Genomic DNA, 24,954 nt, shown 5'->3' with positions numbered 1-24,954 from the left:
GCAAGAAGCCTTTCTCTTCTTTCACCATTTATTTATTTATTTAATAGAACTGTTCATTGGCACTTATTATTTTCAACGTGCAGAAGAGGGATCCTGACTTATTGAGAGAAGAGGAGGTTTCCCCTTTAGAGAATTATTTTAAAACCTATGATATTGGTTAACTCACTTTAGATTTTCCCCTTATCCCTTCTCTACTTGATTGGAAAAGCATTAACACATAAGTAGACATATACCGATTTGAGCAGTCTGGGTACTAGCATAAGCATGGGTCTAATAGGTTCCCTCAAGATTCTCCTAGTGGACGAATCTTATTTTCCATATGGACTTACCTTTACCTATGGAATTCTCCCAAACAAAGAAGGATATAAAACATAAAGCCAAGCATTGTATTTGTCACACTTCTTTTTTATTGAACTACAAAGTCTTTGGGCCATTCACTTTACTCATAGGTCTTATTTATGTACAATGACTGAAAAAAGACACGACAAGAAATGAATACATAGTGGGAAAACAACTGATGAAAAAATAAAATAAAGAAAACACAAAATAATATATACAGGAAGTGAAAATCACCGCTGCTACTAAAAATAATGCTTAAGGTCTCGACCATTTACGGGAAAAGGATCAATCCTCCTGTCCAAATATTCTAACTTGAAGGCATTGTGGCCAAGCCTCTCTTCAATTGTGAATGGTCCAATCCACAATGGATGGAATTTAGTGTGTTTACCTTTGTTAGGTTGTGTTATATTCTTTCCATGATTAGCCACCCTAGTTAACCAGGGGTTTAGAGAGGGGGAAGAGCCCCCCCTTTGTTATGTTGATTACATAGTGGGGGCCGGTTAGCCCCGCTCCACGGGGTCCAGGGCAGCGCCCTGGGGGAATTTTTTTTTGAACCTATATTAGGTGGGCGAACCTACCTATGGTTTTGTGCATGGTTTTCGGACATGGTTTTGGGTGTGATGGTTTTCGGTTCATGGTATTGGATGCATCGGCATGTATATATAAATATTGTAACATTGAAAGGAACATAATGAAAAATCAATCTAGTAGTCTCGATTTTGGGATCCATGGGAAAATCTCTGTGTATATTTGTTTTATGTGTTATGCTCTATCTATTGTTCATTTTCTATATTTTAGAATTCGTATGCAGGTAATTTCTGTACGGGGTTAAAACATACATTTGGTATCAGAGCAAGTTTGGCTTCAAGGGGGCGCCTTTGTTGCTGAAGGGTTTCGCTCAAGCTTGTGGTAGACCCTGTCCAGTGGGAAATTTGCGGGATTGATTCTAGTTGTAAAAGAAGATGGCGAGCGGTGGAAAGATAGAGATTGAGAAATTTAATGGTCAGAGTTTTGAGTTGTGGAAACTCAAGATGGAGGATTTGTTGGTGGATAAAGATCAGTGGATCGTAGTAGATCCGAGTACTATACCAACAAGAGTGTCCGATGAAGAATGGAAGAAGTTGGATCGGAAGGAAAAGAGCACAATACGATTGTGTATCTTAGATTTATTATTGCTGAATGTATCAGGGGAGGCTACGTCAAAGGATTTGTGGGACAAGTTTGGGACTTTGTACCAATCTAAGTCTCTGGTGAATAAATTGTTCCTACGGAAAAATCTGTATAACTTGAGGATGAAATATGGAGACTCGGTGAAAAAGCATCTAAATGCATTTAATAATGTGGTAAGTCAGTTATTATTTGTTGATATTAAAATTTCAGATGAAGATAAGTGCATCTGTTTGTTGTGTTCTCTACTAGATTCATGGGATAGTTTAGTTATTGCAATAGGTAGTAATGCAACCTGCCTTGTAGTTTGATGAAATAGTCTCATCCTTACTAACAGAGGAGATGAGATTGAAAAATATGAGAACCAGAATGGTGATGCCTTATCTGTATAAGGATGGTCCCAGCAAAAAAAAAAAAAAGAAGAAGAAGAAGAAAAAGTAAGAAAAAAAAAAAGAAAAAGGAAAAAAAGAAGAAGAAGAAGAAGAAGAAAAATCCCTCGAGTGGGAGATCCTTGTCTGTATGAGGATGGTCCCATAATAAAAAATAAATAAATAAATAAATAAAAAATAAAATAAATAAATAAAAATAAATAAAAAAAAAGGTCCTCGAGTGGGAGATCTAAATCTCTAGGAAAACTTGTAAAGGTGTGCTGGAAATGCAGAAAGGAAGGGCACTACAAGAGGGAATGTAAATCTAAAGCTCCTGAAAAAGGAAAGGGATCTGATGATGATCCTTTTGCAGAGGTGAAAACCACCTCAGATGAAGGTGGGGATGTGTACTTGGCTTCTTGAAGTACACATGTAGATCATGAGGCATGGTTGATTAACTCAGGTGCATCCTTTCACTTCACTCCCCATAGAGAGTGGTTCTGCGAGTATGAGAAATATGATGGTGGTGATGTCTTCTTAGGGGATGTTAGGAAGGCTAGAATCGTTGGTCGTGGAAAAGTAAAGTTGAAGTTGCAAGGTGGAAGGGTTAGAACACTTCTGGGTGTTCTGCATATTCCTTCATTGGCTAGAAATCTGATTTCTATAAGCAAGCTGGATGATACAGGTGTAAAAATAGTGTTCGAGAAGGATACCTGTAAGATGGTTTGAGGAGCACTGGTATTGATGCAGTGATTTCAGATTGAAACTCTATACAAGTTGCAAGGTAGCAATATTGTTGATGGGTGCAACACTTCTATGGTTCCTGAAAGTGGAGTAGAAAATCTAGTGGTCTCTAGAGAACGGACCATATAATGGCATCAAAGGCTTGGAAATATTGGAGAGAAGGGCCTTAGAATACTTCATGGTAAAGGTATGGTAGAAGGTATGACTTATAGCTCTCTATATTTTGATTTATGTGAAAATTGTGTATATGGGAAGCAGAATCGGGTGAGTTTCCCCTCTGGTGGTAGGAGGGCGAAACAGATATTAGAGCTTGTGCACAGTGATGTGTTTGGACCTATGAAGGTTCCATCACTAGGTAAGTCTGTGTACTATGTATCATTTATAGATTACTTCTCAAGGAATACATGGATATATTTCCTCAGGAAGAAATCTAAAGTCTTTGACAAGTTTAAAGAATTTAAGGCTTTGGTGGAAAACCAGACAGAGAAGAAGATAAAGGTGATGAGGACAGATAATGGTGGAGAGTTTTGCAAGAAGGAATTTGAAGAATTCTGTAAGAAGTGTAGTATAGCATGGCATAAGACTACTCCATACACACCTGAGCAAAATGGAGTTGCAGAAAGAATGAACAAGACGTTGATGGAAAGGGCAGGAAGCATGCTCGTTGGTGTCGGGTTAGGATAGGAATTCTGGGCAGAGGCGGTGGAGACTGCATGTTACCTGGTCAACAGATCACCTTCATCAGCGTTGGAGGATAAGATTCCACAAGAGGTATGGACTGGCAAGAAACCATCTCTTTCACATCTGAGGGTATTTGGATGTGATGTATATGTACATGTTCCAAAGGAGAAAAGAACAAAGTTGGATAGTAAATCTGAAAAGTGCATCTTTTTTGGGTATAAGGATGGTTTAAAGGGTTGTAAACTTTGGAACCCAGTAGCAAGGAAGGTTGTGTACAACTAAGATGTGGTGTTCAGAGAGGTGAAATATGTTATTAAACATGAAGTCCAACCAAAGGAGCCTAAGAAGATAGAGTTTGAGCTAAAGGAGGAAGAATCAGACTCTACAGCAAAAGAGGAATTAGAAGATGAAGAGCCACAAACTCTGGTTGTGAGAAGATTAGTACGAGAAAGAAGGCAACCAGAAAGCTATAGTCCATCTACTTTTTGTTTAATTTTTTCTTTATCTATTAGTGATGATGATCCTAGAACTGTGAAGGAAGCATTAGATTTAGAGGATGAAAAACTCTGGAAAGAGGCCATGGTTGATGAAATGGCATCTTTGCACAAAAATGAGGCTTGGGATCTGGTTGAGTTGTCGGCTGGAAGGAAACCCTTTGGCAGCAAATGGGTGTTCAAGAAGAAGACAAATGCAGAAGGAAAGGTGGAGAAATAAAAAGCTCGATTGGTAGAAAAAGGTTATTCCCATGTGTTGGGAATTGATTTTGGTGATATTTTTTTCTCTTGTTGCCAAGGTAGCTTCTATTAGATTACTTTTATATGTTGTTGCAGCTTTTGATTTTGAGGTAGAACAGATGGATGTGAAGACAACATTTCTTCACGGGGATCTAGAAGAGGAGATCTACATGAAGCAACCTGAAGGATTTATGGTGAAGGGTAAGAAATAATGGGTATGCAAGTTAAAAAAGTCTCTGTATGGGTTAAAACAATCACCAAGGATGTGGTATCAAAAATTTGATAAATTTATACGAGGACTTGGCTTCGCCAGAAGCAAAGCATATCACTGTGTGTATTTTAAATTAATTTGTGATCGTGTTATTTATCTGGTCTTGTATTTGGATGATATGTTTCTAGTTGGAAATGACAAAGAAATTATCCAGGATTTGAAGACCCAATTGTCCTACAAATTCGACTATATTTGGGCATGGAAATTAAAAGAGATCGGTAAAGAGAAAGCTTTGGTTAAACCAGAGGAAGTATGTCAAGACAATACAGCAGACGTTTAATATGCAGGATAGTAAACCAGTGAAGGTTCCTATTCCTGTAGGTGTGAAGTTATCTACTGAACAGTGTCCCAAGACATAAGAAGAGGAAGAGGACATGTCCTGTTCCATATTCAAGTGCAGTCAATAGCCTAATGTATGTGATGGTCTGTACTAGACCATACATTGCACATGTAGTGGGAGTATTGAGCAGTTTTATGTCAAAACCAGGGAAGGAGCACTGGAAAATAGTGAAGTGGGTTTTCAGGTATTTGCGTGGCACTAGTGATTATGGTTTGTGCTACCAAGGAAGACCGGGATTGGACAGAGTGTTGGATATTTGTGGCTTTGTTGATACAAACTAGGTTGGAGATCTGGATCAGAGAAGATCTACAAGTGGGTATGTGTTTAATCTATTTGGCGATGCAATCATTTGGATGAATAAGAAACAATTTGTAGTGGCACTATCAACTATGAAGGCAATATACATGGCAGCCACTCATGCAAGCAAGCAAGCAGTTTGGCTGCATACATATTGTTTAAGTATAGGGTTAGTACAGGGAGCTATAAGGATATACTATGATAGCCAAAGTGCAATTTTCTTGGCAAAGAACCCTGCTTACCATTCAAAGACAAAGCACATTGATGTTCAGTATCACTTTGTGAGGGATATGATAAAAGACAAAAAGGTGTTGTTGGTAAAGGTGGACACTTTGAAGAATACTGCAGATGTATTAACAAAATCTGTGAGCTCTGAGAAGTTCTCTTGGTGTATAGAAACAATGGGTGTTGCAGGGCTAAATAAATGACTAATCTCTCCTGTGGCCCCTTGTGGAAAGAAAATAACAAGTGGGATAATGTTGGGTTGTGTTATATTCTTTCCACAACTAGCTACCCTATTTAACCAGGGAGTTAGATGGGGGTCGAAGGCCCTCCTTTGTTGTGCCGATTGCGCATCGGGGGGGTCACAAGGGGTTTGAGGGGGGCAGTTAGCCTCCCTCTACGGGGTCTGGGGTAGTTCCCCAAGGAAATTTTTTTTTGACCCTATATTAGGTGGGCAGACCTACCTATGGTTTTGTGCATGGTTTCCACACATGGTTTTGGGCACGATGGTTTTCGGTCCATGGTATTGGATGCTTCGACATGTATATATATGTATTGTAACATTGAAAGGAACATAATGAAAAATCAATTTGGTAGTCCCGATTTTTGGATCCAGGGGAAAATCTCTGTGTATATTTGTTTTATGTGTTATGCTCTCGCTATTGTTTATTTTCTGTGTTTTAGAATTCGTATGCAAGTAATTTCTATATGAGGTTAAAACCTACAACCTTTTTTTTCATGGGGTTTATCCCATTTTGGGACTAGGTCACCCACACCAAAGCTCTTTTCCCATGCATATTTTCTATCAAACCAATGCTTTACATTATTTTGATGTACGAAAAATTATTCTTTGGCTTTGAGCCTCTCTTCCTCGAGTTTGAGTAAATTGTCTATCATGTTTTGAACTAGTAGTAAAGGCTTTTATTGTGACTCTTGGGAAAGCTACAAGGCTAGGAGATACAGGTTTTGGGAAATATAACTTCTTTACCATACACTAGAAAGTATGGTGAGGTTTTTAGGGAAGGATTTTGAGTTACACGGTTGGACCAAAGTGCATTAGTCAAAGCAGTATGCCAGTTATTTTGTTAAGAGAAAATGATCTTCTTAATTATGTGAATAAGATTTTTATTTGTTGATTTCTCTAGACCATTTCCTTGGGGATAATAATTAGATGCATTCTTTAAAACAATCCCATTCTCTAATGCAAATTCATAAAGTATTAATGATGAAAAGTAAGTTGCATTATCAAATAGAAGTGACATAGGAACACAAAACTTGGTTATGATGTTCTGTTGTAAAAATTGAATGAATTCCTGGTCATTTACTTGTATGAGAGAAATTCCTTTGACCACTGGGTTATGTAATCTATAGCTATAAGGATATATGAGTGCTGCTTTGATGAGTGTGGAAAAATCTCTTTGATAACATTAAGGCCCCATTGTTGGAATGGTTCTTCAACTTCTATTGGGAGCAGTGGGGTGGCTGACTTTTGATCGTGACCGATGCGTTTTTTACAAGCTTGGCACTTGCGGAAATAGGCATGTGCATCTTTAAAAGAGCGGGCCAATAATAACCAACCCTCATAACTTTGTGTGTTGTGGTGTCACCCACATCATGGCCACCTATCAGTCCATCGTGTAAGTCCTTAAGGACCTTCTCTGTATCTTGTGGCTCAAGGCACCTTAGCAAGGCTCCATTATCATGCTCCTAAAAAAGCACTCCATGTAAAAATTGATAAGATAGAGCCTTTAAATGAATCACCCTATTCTGTTTGTTTGACAAGTGCGAGGGAAAGGTGTCATGCTCCAAAAATTGTTGTAGATATGTATACCAGAGTGATGTAGACATGGACTGAGGAATGTGATTGATATTGTAAATTTATATCTCCTGTTACCATGTTGAAAGATCTTCTTTGGGAGTGTATCTTGCCTCTGTTACTAATCTATATAGTCCATGACCCTTTATGGTATGAACTAGTTTGAATTCCAAGTAACATTCTTGAAGATAGGTCATCCAGTTAACCCCTTTTTCACCCAAATCTTGTTGTATGAGAAGTGTTCTTATTGCTAGATGAGGTACAAATATATTTGTATGCGCTTTGAGTAAATAAGGGCTAAAATACTTAACTGCCTTGTATATGGCATATGCTTGTTTATCAATGGTAGGGTAGTTTAATTTTGTCCCTTGTAGACTAGCGCTCATAAAATAAATAGGTCGCTCATTTCCTTCACTGTATCTGAGGCGAATGTATAGAGCAGAAAATATTTGCCATATTCTGGATTGAATAATGTGGGTGCATCAAATATATCCTACTTGATCTTAGTGAAGGGTTTTTCTCCCGTTTGTGCCATCCGCATGTTGCATATTTCTTTATCATTTCCTGTATAGGTTTGACTATCTAAGCGTAATTAGAGATGAATTTTTAAAGGAAATTGATTTTCTCTAAGAAAGACTGCATGGATTTCTTATTCACTGGAAATGGGAACTGTGTGATAGCCTTGACCCTCTTGGGATCAATCTTGATTCTAATCTTTGCTATGATGTGCCCTAGTAGAATCCCTTCGGACACACCAAAGGAACTCTTCTTTGGATTAAGGGAAACTCCATACTTCCGACACCACTAAAATATCTTCTTTAGATGACGTATATGATCCAAACTTTTCTTTGAAAACATGGTAACATGATGTAAATAAACAAGTATGCTTTGACTGACATTGATTAGTCCAAATGGCATTCTCTTGAAAGAGAAAATTCCCCATTTGGTCCAGAAAGTAGTCTTCAATTAGTCTAGTTCTACTACTAGCACTTGATTATACCCTGAAAAACCATCTAGTAGTGAAAACATTTCCGACCTAGATACTATCTGGAGTATCTGCTCCATGGATGGCACTAGATAGGTATCTTTGTTAGAACCCCGTTAAGATTCTAGAAATCAACACATAAACGTATTTCACCAGACGTTTTTCTAAAGGGGACCAAGTTGGAAGTTCATGTGGAATTTCTAACTTTGAATATGATCTAGAAATCCATCGAATTTCTCAATTCCTTCTGAATGAGGGGTTAGAGTGTTGGATGGACTTTTCATAATTTATGTTGGAACGGTTTCACCCCTTCTTTTATAGGAATTACGTGCTAGATAATACGGGTGTCATAAGTCTTCAAATCAAATTATGTCCATGCAAACATATCTTGATACTCCTTGAATAGGCTAATAAATGCTTGTCGTTCATGTGGGGAACAAAAAGTATCGAGGTTCACATATTTCAGATCTTGTGGGGCTCCAAGGTTGACATATTCAGATGAAAGCTTCAAAATTTGAGTCTTTGTGTTAGTTGGTCCTCTAAATTGGTTCTGCAAGTCATATAATTTCTCCAGGGACACCACACCTTTTGGCATAGTGTTTCCTTTGGGTACTTTGGATGCTTCCTATAGAGCCTGCTCGTGCTCATCCTCCTCTTTAGCAACACCTTTGAATATGTCAGTATTTGCCATAAAGTGTAGTATCTATTTGTCATCATTGAAAACACATAAATTAATAACATTGTCAGGTAAATATGGTTTATATAAAATTTCAATAGAAAATCCATTTTTCAATGGTGACATCCTAGCAGCACCATTTGCTAAAGGATCTATTGCTGCATTTCTAACTCTAGGAACATAAATAATATTGATAGCTTTATAATAATTTATCAAACACCATACCTCCTGCTGGTAGTTTTTTAGATGAGGTGAAACACAATTTATAATATCTCATACCTTACGAGTGACCACCTTTGAGTCATTGACTACCTTTAGGAGCTCTACCTTCAGGTCTATAACTTTCTTCAATCCAATTATAGGTGCTTCATATTCTGCAGTATTATTAGTGCACTCGAACTCTGGATGGTATGAAATTACATGTTTCTTCTTATGTGGACCTATAAGTACACAACTGGATTTACAACCATCATGTGTCTTAGAACCATCAAAATAAAGAGTTTAAAAAGTGTGATCTACTAAGCTATTTATTACATTATTATTCTTACTAATATTAATATTACTACTATTATGTACATCTATATTACATGATTCATTTGCACTAGATGAAGAACAAGGAAGGAGTTTCAACTGTGTATTTGGCGGAACAAGTGATGGTTGTGCAAGGTAGCACCCAAGCCTAGTTTTTGAAAATTAAGTTTGCGAAAGCAACAGGCTCATTTTTCCCTTCGAAGGGTGTAACCGTGTGTTTCATGTAAGGTTATTCTTGCCCCTATACGGAAGCCATAAATGTGACCAATCGGTATAAAAATACCCATGTGATTTACTTGACAAATCTCTACTTATAAATACACTGTAGGCTTCCGATATGTCCACAATCACTATGTTTATGCACCGGTGAACTCGGAAATAACATGATAAGTGAATTAGAACATTTATGAGTTCACCAATAGATTGGACAAGAAACCTGTCTAGCTGAATAATCTGTGCATCGACCTTATCCCATTTGGAATTGATTTTCTTGGTCACAGACAATGACATTATGTTCACAAATGCACTAGAGTCAACTAAACAATTGTGAACATTGTAATTGAAAATTTCAAAAGTCAATACAAATGGGGGGCAAAGAGTATTGTTTTCCAATTTAACAACATTAACCACTAATTCCAGGGGACCAGAAGACTCACTAGACACCTTCCAGGAAGAAGAACCATTAACACCTAATGAAGGTTGGGTAAGCGCTCAGATAATCAGTTCCCACTGGCTTGCTATCCTTGTAAGCTTGAAGATTGAAATATTTGCACGAACTTTATTCATGTCTTCCATTATGCTATAATCCAACGCAATAGCCATTGTCAAAGTTTCTGGAGGAGTGACTTTGTTTGATACTTTTAGAATGGTAGTCTTTCTTCTACTATTGGTGGAAGTGTTATTTGTTGTGGCCGCATCTCCAGACTTTCCGTGAGTGTTCGGAGCTGGGTTGACAGGGGATGTGATTTTTCTTAACAAATGTTCCTTCAATTCTTGCCTCATCAACGCTTTTTCAGGAAAAAGCCCTTTACTTCTCAACTTGTATCAGTCATTTTTATTCTGAGTTGGGGCCTCATTTAGTGGTGGTTCTTCAACATTTTTCTTATCAGTAGTGAACACACAACTGGAAGTATTTACTACGTCTCCGACATCCGCAGTCTCTTCAGTCACATTAGATTCATCATTTTATTCTGTTTGCTCAGTTTGCTCATCTAAAAGTATTGTGTCAATAATGTGCACATCCAGAGCGTTCATGTTGTGATTCCACTGTGGGCATATCTTTTATGAATGATATTCTTGATGAAAAGAACAATATTGGTCCATGCACATGCTATCGACATTCAACACAATATTCAAGCTCTGTGCATACTTAACCGACTGATTACTATTGTTTTTTTTGTTATTATTCCTGCTCAGGAAGTTGAACTTGGGGGGCTTGCTGCTGATAGTGGTCTCACTTGTCCTTTGTTTTCATTCTGTCAATTCATTGGATAAAGTCTTGATGAACTTGGTCAATCTTTCAAGATCAATAACTTCTTTATATTTGGCCTTGCTTGAAGAGGTCTAAGACCTTTTTCCAATCACTCTGGAGTATTTGGATGATTCATCTTAGATAAGGACTCTAATCACATGCAAGTCATTTTCTACAGTGATGGCTTCTTCAACATTCTACGCCAAAATTTCTTCCTTCATTCTATTTACGAACTGTGCAATGCTTTTTGGCAAGGCAAAAGTGTAATAATCAATAGTGATTGAGTCATGAGGCTTCGTATCATGGGAAATTTTTCAATATCTGATTGAACCTCTGATTAAAATCCTTGACCTTTTCTTTATGCTTCATCTTCAGACTCCCTAACTCCTTTAATATTATGGCTGGGGTTTTGTCATCAATGAACTTTTCAAGGAACAACTTTTTAAACCCCCTCCAATTCTAAATTGAGTTTGCAGGAAGCCTATGATTTCAAACAAATACTCTACCATCTAATGTATAAGAAAAGAGTCTACATGAACCATCATCATAACATACCTCGAGCATATGCAAGTGTAGGTAGAAGTTGTCCAAATGATCTTCCTATTTGATCAACTTGTCAGGGTCATATTTTGTTAACATATTTTTAGGGTGTCTCGACATCTTATGTAAAATAACCAGAAGCCCAAGTGGGCCCTGAGTCATCCATTCCAGATCTTGGTTTTCCATGTTCTCGTCTTTGTGCTCCTCCTCTTCGGAATCTAAGGAGTCCTCTCCATGACTGCTTATTCTGTGGAAAATATTGTTTGATAGCACAACATTATCCTTGTATCCTTCATTGTAAGGTGGAAGATACTTTGGTTATTCTGTGTTGTCTGCGGATTCTGCTAACTCTTTGAGAGTAGAAAAACTAGATCTTCCACTATAGTAACCTCTATGCCAGTAGGAGTTGTTTCTTTTCTCTTTGTAAAATGAGGAAGATTTTGTGCTCTAGGAATCAGTCTAATAGCCTTTGCAAACTGACGAGTTACAGGTCAAATCACCTAGATCTATTTGTAAGTAACTTCGCAGGTTGGTCCCAAGCCCGGTTGAGAAGATCCTCCTTTTTCTGGAATATGATTTAGAGAGGTATTGGGAATCTTTCTTCCTCATCCATAAGAAGAATGATGTGGATGTTTGGGGTTATCATCCATAATAAATTGGTTTCCCTCCTTCTAGTGCCAAAAATGTTGACAGTGTTGGACCTACCAACATTCAAATGGGTCTCCCCAATATGTGGTCCTAATTAGACCTCACACCAATTAGTATAGGAGCCCCATTTGGGATACAACCTAACTTCAGCTGTCTTAAATATATGGCTTGGCTTTAGTTTTCAGCAAGAGAGAGAATCATATATGTGCCTTCAAAAAGAAAGCAAGTGTGCCTCGTGAGTGTCCAATTGTAGATGTATCTAAGTCTTGTTACTGTGGAGGAAAAATAAAGTGAGCTTCTGAGAGAAAAGTAACAATACTACCCTAATAGAGGCACATGCAGAAATAGAAAGAGTCACCTAGCATCAATAAAAATAGTTCATATAGATGAGGCGATCATTATTATCATTACAAAAAATTTCCAACAACAAGCATTGAAGTAACTGAAATAGTTCAACTAATCCAGTACTGATGAAAGAAACTATGAACCATAAACATCCAAAGAATAGTATTAGAAACATTCCAATCCATCTTTGGAAACATGTTGGCCTGTAAGGCTTCAATATTAAGTAAAAGTTGAGAGTGTTAGAAAATCGAAAAGGCAGAAATATTTTCTTCTTGTTGATATTTACTTGTGATATTATTATGTTCTTATTAACTCCTTTATGTTAGTCCCTTCTATTATTCTCATTAAGCAATTATCTAGACAAAAACATGAAGATCATGGACACTAGATATAGGCGCTCTGCCAGGTATAAAACCCTTGTATAGGGGAAAACCCAGTAAAAAGATCTTCCTTCAATACATTCAAAATGAGATAGTCCAAGGCCTTAGACTAGTATACCCTCCTCCTCCACCTAGTCAACTCTTCCTTCTAATAGATGATCTCTTCCAAATTTATGAAGTTCCAGCTTCTCAAATGTAGCTTTAACCCATAATTTTGACTCCCAGCTTCAGAAATTTGACCCATATTTAAGACTATAGTTTTGATCTAGCAACTTCGTTAGCTTCAACCAAGCTGCTTCACAACCTCGACCTTGATGCAACTTCATATCTTCGACCTTGATGCAGCTTCACAGCTTCAATGCAGCTTCACAACTTCAATATAGTTTCACAACTTTGTTGCAACTTTAGAATTTTGTTACACGTGAGAGAGAGAGGGAGACCCAAAAACTTTGATTCCAACTTCGTTCTTGAACTTCACACTTTTTCTTCTTCCAACTACTGCAATTCGACCTTGTGTGAGATGTGCTTCCAAATGAGTTGATTTTCTCCAATATATAGTGAGTATGTGAGTTCAAATTCCCTTGTTGAAGCCGACTTGGTGGAGGAGGCCTAATCGACTTATTTTATATTGAAATACATTTCCTTCTTGACAAATAAATCCCAAGAAGGGTCTATTACAATATGAAATGGAGAAGGACACTTGACATAAACCCTAGAAGCCTACAATGGGGGCTTTGACCTATAAACAATTGACCCGAAGCATGAAACCCATGCATTAATAAGTCAATTTATTTAATAATAATACTTATTTTTCTTTCTTTTTTTAAATATAATACATCATGACTAAGGTAAAATTATGAAGACAGACACTAATTAAACTCTTCAACACTCTCTCTTAACTAGGGAGGTATTCATAATTACTTATATCTATATATCTATATAGATATATATATATATATATATATCTATATCTATATATATATATATATATATATATATATATATATATATATATATATATATATATATATATATATATATATATATATATATATATATATATATATATATATATATATATATCTATATATATATCTCTCTCTCTCTATATATATATATATATATATCTATAAACACATGGAAGATCTAAAAATGAACTATTAAGAGTTCAAGCACACTCAGTGCTGCAAACTAGATACCTGACCAGGGTATTATATCTGGGTGGGACTAAGGGGACTCAAGCATTATCCATCTCTAGGTACCATTGGGATTTTATGATATACCACCAACCCAGTGATCTAGGTGTGTATCCAAGGTCGGAGCAACATGACCAACGCCACCCTCCCTCTTCAGGATCTAGACATGAACACATAGGCCGGCCAGATGTCCTCCCAAGCATATTGCCATTAGATGCTTCATCTCTCCCCAATAAACTAAATCAAATATATCCATTTGTCTAAGCATGCTTGCCAAGAGTTCATTTTTCTTATGGATATATTTACTTGTAAAAACACAACCCCAATAAATAATAAACTTTAAAATATATATACAAGTAAACAAAAACCTTTAGGGTCCTCATTCACTCAGATGTTGCTTATATCATCATCAAGTTATCCAAATACAAATTGTCAAAAGTTTTCTTCTTCTTTTACTTCTTCAGCAACACCAACTACAACCTTAGTACTTCTCAAGTCCTTTTCAAAAACATTCATTTTTAGTTTCATTCTTACTTTGAGATTATGATTGTCACAATATGCCCTCCCTCTCAACCGGGGAGATATACCTTTTCTTCTATCTAGGCTCCCTCTTAACTTGGGGATCTTTATAACATCGAAGAAACTTCATTCTTTCAAGGCTTCATTTCTTTCTTATGGCATCAAGCTCATCTTGATCATCATAACTTTCTTCATCATGCTTATCATTATCATACAGACATCTTCATCATCCTGAAGATTATGTACCTACAAAAACTTTAATAGCAAGTACAACCAAATACAAACATACAGAAGAATGAAGTTAACTATATCAAAATCAAATTATAATGGAAGCATTTAGACTTTAGATATCAAACACCTAAACTTAGTTAGGTTCATAAGAGATACATACTAGACTTTGATTTCTTGCAAGGGTTTTGTCATAAACCCTAGACTTCATCTTCGAGTCACAAAGCCTTAGATATCAACAATTCAATCAAATAACAATCCTACTATACATCTAGGGTTTCAACAATACACTTTTACATGTAAAACTCTACTAGGGCTTGTTGCAAACACTAGATTTTATCAACAAAACTAAATCAATATTGAAAACAATATCATCATATCCTAGAATATCAATCTCTACTAGGGATTTGTTACAAACCCTAAAATTCACAAAGTGAAACAGGAGTATCAAGTTAACATACTCACATATAGATACCTAGGATGCATTTCACATCAATATCTACTAGGTAAACCCATGACACAAACATAAATACATCAAAGTTAGATATACAACAATTTTCACTCAGCTAGGGTTTCAATCAAACATACGAACATACACGTAGGGCTTCATTCCTAGGATCTTAATTACAAGGGTTTTGTTCACAAACCCTAATTCACCAAACCCTAAAGATCTAGGGTTTCAATACATAACTTATACATTAACAACAAACCCTAAAGGGCTAGGGTTTCTATCATAACTATACGAAAACCTAAACATAAAAAGAATAGGAATTCTAGATTTCATAAACAATCCTAAGTAAACTAGGGTTTCATATTCAATATTTACATACCCTTAACAACAAGAGGAAATTTTTTTATAGTGAACCTTAAGAGTTAGGGTTACACAAGAATGATCAAATAATATCTTAAGGGTAGATTTAATCTAATGATTAATCACCCTAACAAGAATATTTGTGATTCAAAACCCTAGACATAACGAGGTCAATAATGTAAAGAAAGTTTCAAAAGAAGAATAATTGTACCTTTTACATGAAGAGAACTTTATAACAAATATTATAGTCTAAGAATTACCTTGAGTTGTTCCTTAAAAAATCTTGTAGGACATCAATTCTTAAAAGGAAAAACTTCTTCCATGCTTCACGTATATCCTTTGGAGTCTCCTCCATAATCCTTGAGCATTCAACAAGCTTTCCTAACCAAGAAAATATAAATAGAAATGTTATTAGCATACAATTCAAACAAGTCTTGATGTGACGAGCAAACCAAACATACAAGATGAAACAAAAAAATAAGATACTTAAATTTTGGTAAAATGGTGAAGGCTCCCTCTTAACCCAATCCTTTTGAGGGATACCTACATCCTATCAAAATAATTCAAAAGTGTTCTATCAAGACATGTTAAACCTATAAACTCTATAAATCAAAACATAAAGGAAAACATTGCAAAACTTAAATTAGAAGGGTATGCAAGGGATAGTGTCCTTAAGAGTATCTAGAAAATAAGTCTTTTACTTTGGATTCTTCCATCTTGTTCTTATTTGGTGGATCTTCATCGAAAATATTCGCATGTTATCTTTCTCTCTCCCTATTCCTTGGATTCTTAGGACATTGAATTTTATAATGACCCATATTATAACAATTGTAGCATTTAATCTTTGATAGGTCAACTTTCTTCTTTGGTTCCTTGAGCTTATTGAAGGTTCCCTTCTTCTTCTGATGAGAAAGATATGCATTCGAGGTATTTTATTTTTCATCCCCCTTATTTTTGTTTACTAATGATATTTGAGCTTCTTATTGACTATAGGAATTCCACATTTTTTTGAATGTTGGAGTATCCTTCCAATTGTTGATTCCTGATGCAAAATCACTCCAAGATTTTGGTAGTCCTAGAAGAGCAGTAATTATGAGCTATTTTTTCGGTATGATTTCATCTATTTTATGAAGTTCGTCTCTTATTCTAGAGATTCTTACAAAATATGATGAAACAATATCATCTTTCGTCATCTTAATTGTTCTTATTTCATTCCCGAGGCTTATTATTTGACCAATGTTCTTGATGTGAATAACTTGGAGAGAGCCTCATACATTTCTTAAGAAGAATCTATGTTTGATATGTATCGAATAAGGTTGTCCTTTACAACATCCACTATTATGTTCTTGGCTACAATTTCAGATTCTCTAAACTTCAGTTTCTTTGCTTCATTTGTTGGTTTTTTTACTTCCCCTTGAACAAGATTCAATACTTTGTGCTTTTCGAGGATAAAATCTATCCTCTTTTTCCATGCCCTGTAGTTGGAGGCTACTTCTAGTTTATTTTCTTCCTTAATTGAGTTCTTCATATTGATATCTTCTGCTCGAGACCTAACCTTGAAACTCCTTATTCTCCTTTCAATAGATCTTCAGGCTTCCTTTTTCTTCCTTCTTTCACCTTAGCTCTGAAACCATGTTAGAAAATCAGAAAGGAAAAAATATTTTCTTCTTGTTGATAATTACTTGTGACATTATTATGTTCTTATTAACTTATTTATGTTATTACCTTATCTTCTTCTCATAAATCAATTATCTAGACAAAAACGTGAAGACCATGGACACAAGATATAGGCACTCAGCTAGGGCTAAAACCCCTATATAAGGGGAAACCCAATCAAAAAATATTCCTTCAGTAGATTCAAAATGAGATAGACCAGGACCTTAGAAAAACAAACCCTCCTCCTCCACCAATTTATCTCTTCCTTCTGATAGATTATCTCTTCCAAAGTTACCAAGTGCCAGCTTCTCAAATGCAGCTTCAACCCAAAATTTCAACCCCCAACTTCATAACTTCAACCCAGCTTTAAGACTATAGTTTTGATTTAGCAACTTCGGTAGATTCAAACCAACAACTTCACAACTTTGACCTTGATGCAACTTCACAACTTCGATGCATCTTCACAACTTCAACCTTGATGCAATTTCACAACTTTGATGCAACTTCACAATGCCCATGTAGTTTCACAACTTCATTGTAGCTTTAGAATTTCGTTGCACATGAGAGAGAGAGAGAGAGAAATATTTGAACTTGTGTGAGATGTGCTTCACATGAGTTGAGTTACTCCAGTATATAGTGAGTCTTTGAGGTCAAATTCCCTTATTGAGGCCGACTTTTCCTTATTTAAGGTTGAATTCGTGGAGGAGGCCTAATTGACCTATTTTATATTAAAATAAATTTATTTCTTGACAAATAAATCCTAAGGAGGGTTTGTTACAATATGACATGGATAAGTACACTTGACATAAACACTATAATCCTACAATGGAAGCTTTGACCTATAAAAATTTTACCCAAGCATGAAATCCATCGTTTAATAAGTCAATTTATTTAATAATAAAATTTATTTTTATTTCTTTTGATAAATACAATACATCATGACTCAAGTACAATTATCAAGACTGTCACTAGTTACATTCTTCAACACATAGATACATAAATACCTCCAGCTCCAATAGTGGAACATTAGAGCCACTTCTTGCTCCCCAAAAGTACTAAGCCTGTCTATCTAATGCCTTATCTGAGAAGCCAAGGTTAAAATTCATCTACATGAGAAACGAGGATCTATTTATAACTTGAGAAGTTAATTTTCATATCCTCATGACTCTTGAAATTCTATCTTCTCGTGATATTTGGACTTATGCAACCTTTGGAGTTCCAAATGACCTTTGGAATTACATGTGACTTTTGGTATTACATGTCTTTTGGAATTCCATGACACTTTTACTTCTACTTATTTGTCTTTTACAATAATACATCTTGATTTCCACATCATCACATGATGAAAATAGAAATGTCACTATATTGGATGACTAGGACTAACAGTGACTAATGACATGGTATTTCTTTAGTGGTGACATAGATGCCACTATATATGATCTTCGTTCATGTTCTGATCATAGCGCTTTTACCCTCCAAAGGGTCTTCAATCTTGGAGTCTTTAGCATGATTCAATCATCAAGTTTCAAGTGTGCTCTTGGTTCTTTTCGTGCTTCCTTTGTTTATTCTCGTTGCCTAATATTCCTCGTGTGTGCTTTCCGTGAGATCCTTGGAATACCTATTTACCTGATCACTCATAATGAGCAACTATCGATCTGAAAATATCCTACTCTACCATGTTTTATGTAGATTTTCCTGTTCATGTCTTTTTGATGTGCTCAAAATGGTCAAAGGAGCTTTAGGGCATAAGGGTGCACTTTGAATGGTTGAAGGAGTGAGTAGGGAAGGCTTTGAGGATTCATCGTGCACTCATGCGCTCAAGAAAAAATGCAATTAGGGAAGGGTTCATGTCACAAATACGAAGGGTGAATGGGAACGCTTAGGGCTACCCAAGTGTAGTATGCACTCAAGGGAGAGAGGGAGGGCGCATGGTGCACTCCTAAAGGCTGAAGGTTGAGGCTTTGTGCCTCCGGGGTGTGCTCATGCTCTCAAGAGGCCTCAGGAAGGGCACATGGCACACTCTTGAAGGCTGAGGCTTCGTGCCTTTGGGGTGCGCTAATGCGCTCAAAAAGTTTGGGAGGGTGCATGGCGCATTATGTAAGGTTGAAGGATTGAGATTTGGGTATTAGGATGTGTCAGTGCATTCAAGGAGGGTGCACTTATTCGATTCAAAGGAGTGCACTCTAGGAAGAGTTAGTAATTTTGGAGGGCATAATTTGGGACAAGGAAGGGGATTCGTGCTTTTGGATTTTTCCCAACTCTCGAGGAGGTTGCATGGCACACTTCTGAATAACGAAGGGTATCCCATCAAGGCTTCAGAGTGCGCTCATGCGCTCTTGGCCTTAATGGGTTCGTTTTGCAACCGAAACTTGTCTATTTCTGGATGATTGGTCAAGGGGTGAGCAAGATGAGTTCTATACATAAAACCATATGTGACACATACTAAATCATCGAGAAAAAATAAATAATATTGATCAACAATGAATATATATCAAAACACCACTTTATGCACTTTCGCCAAGTATAACCAGTGAAGCGTGTGTGACTGCAACTCGAAAGTGTCATTTCCAAAAAAAAAAGATGTTATGACCAAGAAATGCGTATAGAGATGTTCTAATGAATGTGACGACACTTGAGATAATTCAAGAAAAATTAAGACATATAAAACTACACAAAACTACACTTGACGACTGAGAAAACACTTGATACAAAAATGAAGTAGGCTCCAAAATTCGAATGCATGAAATTTTTGAGGGTGTTGTAGTAGCGACAAAACTAGGTAAGCCTACTAACCTTACTTTTTCATGAACCCTATGCCATTTTATGACCTAAACAAGTCTTTTGAAGGGTACACATTGCCTTGGCTAATCTTCTTGGGCCTTGTCCTTAAGTTCAATACCCATCCTAAGTTTATCCTTGTCACCTCCAAGCCCTAGACTTGATATATCTATTCGGTGACCTATATAAGGAAGCGTCCCTTGGGGTGAACATCCACTGAGGAGCAGGAGGTAGCAGATGCGGTGAAAGTGGGATACACCTCATAGTGTTATCAGGTTGTCTAGATCTTACCTTGTGAGCTCTCCTCACAAGGCCTATTTGATTCTAATGCAACAATATTAAAACTACTTGCTTTACTTGATATTGATTTAAAGAAACTAGATGTTAAAACATCATTTTTACATGGATATTTGGATGAGGAAACATATATGAAACAACTAAAAGTGTTTATTTAGGTTCAAAAAATACTAATTGCTTGCAAACTCAAGAAGTCATTGTATGGCCTAAAGAAACCTCCCAAGTGTTGAAGATCAGATGCACAGCAATATAAAAGCATATACACAGCTATTAAAAACATGCACAGGAAACACAGAGGTTTAACGTGGTTCACCCAACCAATCTGGGCTACGTCCACCAAACATAGGCATCGGCAATCTTATTAATCAAAACAGGAGATTGCATAATTAATCAAATCCTCACAAACTCTCACACCAAAGACAATCCGTATGGATACCTGTTTTATAGCAAGGAGAATCTAACTGCCTCATAAATCCTCTCAACTCAAATTTAGGATGCATTAACTCCCTCCCAATAACCTAGAGCTAATCTAGCAACAAATTCCTATTGTTGTCATCTACTGAGATTTTTGCCTATTTTACATAAAACAGAAAATCTCAACAATCTCCACCTTGACAACAATTAGCCTGATGCCCTGTTTGTTTATTATTTTATCTTTTCTGCAAGCCAAGAGAAGCCAAACACCAACGTAGCTTCTCCAACAAAACTGGTTTCGTGAACATGTCTGCACAGTTTTCCTTTGTATGCACCTTTTCAAGAGAGACTCCCCTTTCAGTGATAACCTGTCTTACAAAATGGTACTTAATTGGAATATGCTTTGATTTACTATGATAGGCCGGATTCTTAGCCAAATGTATTGCACTTTGACTATCACAAAGTAACCCGATGTTGTCCTGTAACCTACCAAACTCACCAAGCAAACCTTTTAACCAAACCGCCTCTTTGCATGCATGCGAAGCAGCAATGTATTCTACTTCAGTAGTGGATAAAGCAACAATGTTTTGTAGCTTTGACATCTAGCTAATAGCTCCACCTGCAAGAGTAAAGACATACCCTGAAGTTGACCTTCTCTTATCCAAGTCACCTGCAAAATCGGAATCAACATATCCGCAAACAGATTCACTACTCTTATTGTAAGTGATACAATAACTACTTGTGCCTCTCAAATACCGAAGCACCCATTTCACTGCTGACCAGTGCTCTTTACCCGGATTTGCCATATACCTGCTGACAACCCCAACTGCATGTGAAATATCTGGTCGTGTACACACCATCGCATACATTAAACACTCTGCTACATTAGCATATGGAATTCGACACATAAATTCCTTTTCTTCATCTGAATTAGGACATAAACTCGAAGAAAGCTTGAAATGGGAAGCGAGAGGGACTGACACAGGCTTCACGTTATTCATACCAAACCTCAAAAGTATTTTCTCAATATACTTTTGTTGTGATAGACATAGCTTACCATTACTCCTGTCTCTGAAAATCTCCATGCCCAAAATCTGTCTTGCTACTCCTAGATCTTTCATATCAAATGTCCTTGCCATCTGAGCCTTCAACCTGTTGATTTCTTCTATGTTTTTGCTTGCTAAAAGCATATCGTCAACATACAATACTAAGATAATGAATATGCCATTTTTAAATTGTTTAAAATAAACACAATGATCATATTCACTTCTAACATATTTCTGACTCAACATGAAAGAATCAAACTTCTTATACCACTGCCGAGGTGACTACTTCAGGCCATATAATGACTTCTTGAGCCTGTAGACAAATTTCTCATTGCGATGTTGAACAAACCCTTCCAGTTGTTCCATATATATTTCCTCATCTAAGTCACCATGTAGAAATGCAGTCTTAACATCTAATTGCTGCAACTCTAAATCAAGCAAAGCCACTAATGCTAACACAATTCTAATTGAAACAATTTTAACAACTGGTGAAAAAATCTCATGAAAGTCAATGCCGGCTTTCTGAGAAAACCCTTTTGCAACCAGCCTCGCTTTGTACCTGTCTTCCATATCATTCACACCTCATTTCAGCTTGAAAACCCATTTACACCCCACAGTTTTCCTGTCTTTCGGAAGCTCAACCAGATCCCACATGCTGTTCTTACCCAAGGCCATCATTTCGTCCTTCATGGCTGCTTTCCACTTGTCACTTTCCGAACCTTCTATTGCTTCCTGATAGCACAAAGGTTCATCGTCATTAGCAGTAAAAGCAACAGAAGTGACATAATCATCATACCTTCTCGGTGGCCTTTTGATTCTTGTAGACCTCCTTAAGGATGTTTCTGGCGCTTCCTCGATTGGTTGACTACCATCTGTAGGAACTTCTTGATGATCAGTATCTGAGACCTGTTCATGATCTAAACCTGAACCCTGTTCATGTTCTGATTCTGAAACTTGTTCATGGCTAGTATCTGAACTATGGTCATCATGACTATCATTAGAAATGCTATCAAACTGAATGTGCTGAAAGTCAGATACATCTTCCTGTTTCAATCTACTATCTACATCTAACTGTACAAGAGAGGATTCATTAAACTTTACATCTCTGTTGATGATGATTTTGCGGGTAGTAGGATCCCACAATCTATATCCCTTTGTTCCAACACCATACCCAACAAAGATATACCTTTTCTACTTTGGATCTAATTTAGTTCGCTGATTTTTAGGCACTAGAGCATATGCATCACAACCAAACACTCTGAGTTTAGAATAGTCACAAGGGTGTCCTTTCCATACCTATTGCGGAATCTTGCAGCCTATTGCCGTCGATGGAGATCGGTTTATCACATAACAAGCTGTTGCCACCGCTTCCGTCCACAACTCCTTTTGCAACCCAGCGTTACTCAGCATACTCCTTGCTCTCTCTAGAAGAGTCATGTTCATGCGTTCAGCAACTCCATTCTGCTGAGGAGTATAAACCGTGGTCTTATGTCTCTCGATCCCTGCATCCTTGCAAAAGCTGTCAAACTCCTTGGACGTAAACTCACCACCATTGTCAATTCTTAAACATTTTATTGTTCTACCTGTGCTGTTTTCTACCAATGCTCTAAACTGCTTGAAAACTGAAAAAACATCAGACTTCCTTTTCAACATGTAGACCCACACTTTCCTAGAAAAGTCATCAATGAATGATACAAAATAAGACGAACCACCATATGAAGTTGTAGGGGCTGGTCCCCAAACAAATGAATGGATATAATCAAGTATGCCTTTACTAGTATGTTTGCCCGTTTTAAATTTTTGCTTACTTTGTTTTCCAAACAAACAATGCTTACAGAAATCTAACTTTTCAGACTTTAGATTTGGAAGTAACTTGCGATCAGCCAAAAATTTTAACCCTCTTTCAGTCATATGCCCCAATCTTTGATGTCATAAGTGAATGGAGCTACTGTCATGTTCAGACACCGTAGACACATAATGTGACCCTGTACTTACTTCTAACTGAAATAGATTTCCTACCTTCTTAGCTTTCATAACTAGTAAAATACCTTTGTAAATTTTCATTACTCCACCTTGAATTACAGTTTTATATCCATTTGAATCAAGTGCTCCTAATGAAATCAAATTTTTCCTTAAATCTGGTACATGCCTCACATCAGTTAATATTTTTGTTGTCCCATCAAACATTTGCAATTGTATACTCCCAATCCCCACAATATTACATGTTACATCATTACCCATGTACACAACACCATCATCAATTGATTTATATGTCTTAAACCAGTCTTTATGAATACACATGTGGTTTGATGCACCGGAATCTAACAACCAATGTTTCCCATGATTTGACACATTAACTGATAATACTTCATCACTCATACCTGAACCAGATGCCGAACCTGTATCTGTCGTATTTGCCTCCTTCTTCTCTGTCGAAGAATCTGCTTTTGAAGTTTGCTGTTGTCGCTTCCAACAATCCTTCTTTAAATGCCCTGATTTGCCACAAAACCAACACTTTAGCTTACTCTTCTTCCCTTTTGACTTTGAACATGAGTCGCTCGGCTTCCTGGGGCGTCTTTCTTTCGAACGACCTCTAACCATCATAGCTTCTGATGTAGAGGTTTCAGAATACGACCTTCTCCTTGTTTCTTCCGATAATAAGGATGCAACTACATCATCAAACTCAATAGTTTCTGATGCACTAAGACTTATAGAAGTAACAAAATGATCCCATGACTCGGGCAACGAGCACAATAAAGTAATAGCTTTATCCTCGGATTGAATTTTTACTTATATACTTTGTAATTGCACAAGAAGAGTATTAAAAGCATTTAAATGATCAGCAATCGATGTACCTTCCTTCATTCGCAAACTGTACAACTGTCGCTTCAGGAGAATCCTATTGGTTAAGGATTTAGTCATGTACAGTTTCTCCAGTTTCGTCCACAAACCAGCAGCTGTTGTCTCCGACACAATATTAAACAGGACATCATCAGCCAGACACAGTCGAATTGCGCTTATCGCTCTTTCATCCATCTCGGCCCACTCATTATCTGTGATGTTGTAAGGCTGTTTGGACTTGCCCAACAAAGCCTTTGCCACACCATGTTGGACAAGCAAATCATACATCTTCACCTTCCAGATTTCGAAATTATTTTTGCCATTAAACTTCTCAATTTCAAACTGGGCACTCTGAGTTTTCGCCATCTTATACGAACCAAAACACAATAATCTCCAAAATCCAACTTTAAAAAAAAAGTTAATCTCAATAAAAAAAAAAATGCCAATGCCGTATAGCCTTTGCTTTAAAAAAAAACAAACTTTTTGCTGTGAATTACAATACATAAAACTGAGTATTAAATTCCCAATCGGTGCATTGGACTTGAGTCAATTATTTACTCACGATTCACTCTGCTATGCATTATAGATTGGTCTTATTTATCGTTTGTGGTTT

The sequence above is a fragment of the Pinus tabuliformis genome, chromosome J (genome assembly GCF_031772625.1).
Source record: "Pinus tabuliformis cultivar Carrire ecotype Pingquan chromosome J, CPIR1, whole genome shotgun sequence".
Taxonomy (NCBI): Eukaryota; Viridiplantae; Streptophyta; class Pinopsida; order Pinales; family Pinaceae; genus Pinus; species Pinus tabuliformis.
The sequence above is the reverse complement of the archived record's forward strand: the minus strand, read 5'-3'. Positions refer to the sequence as shown.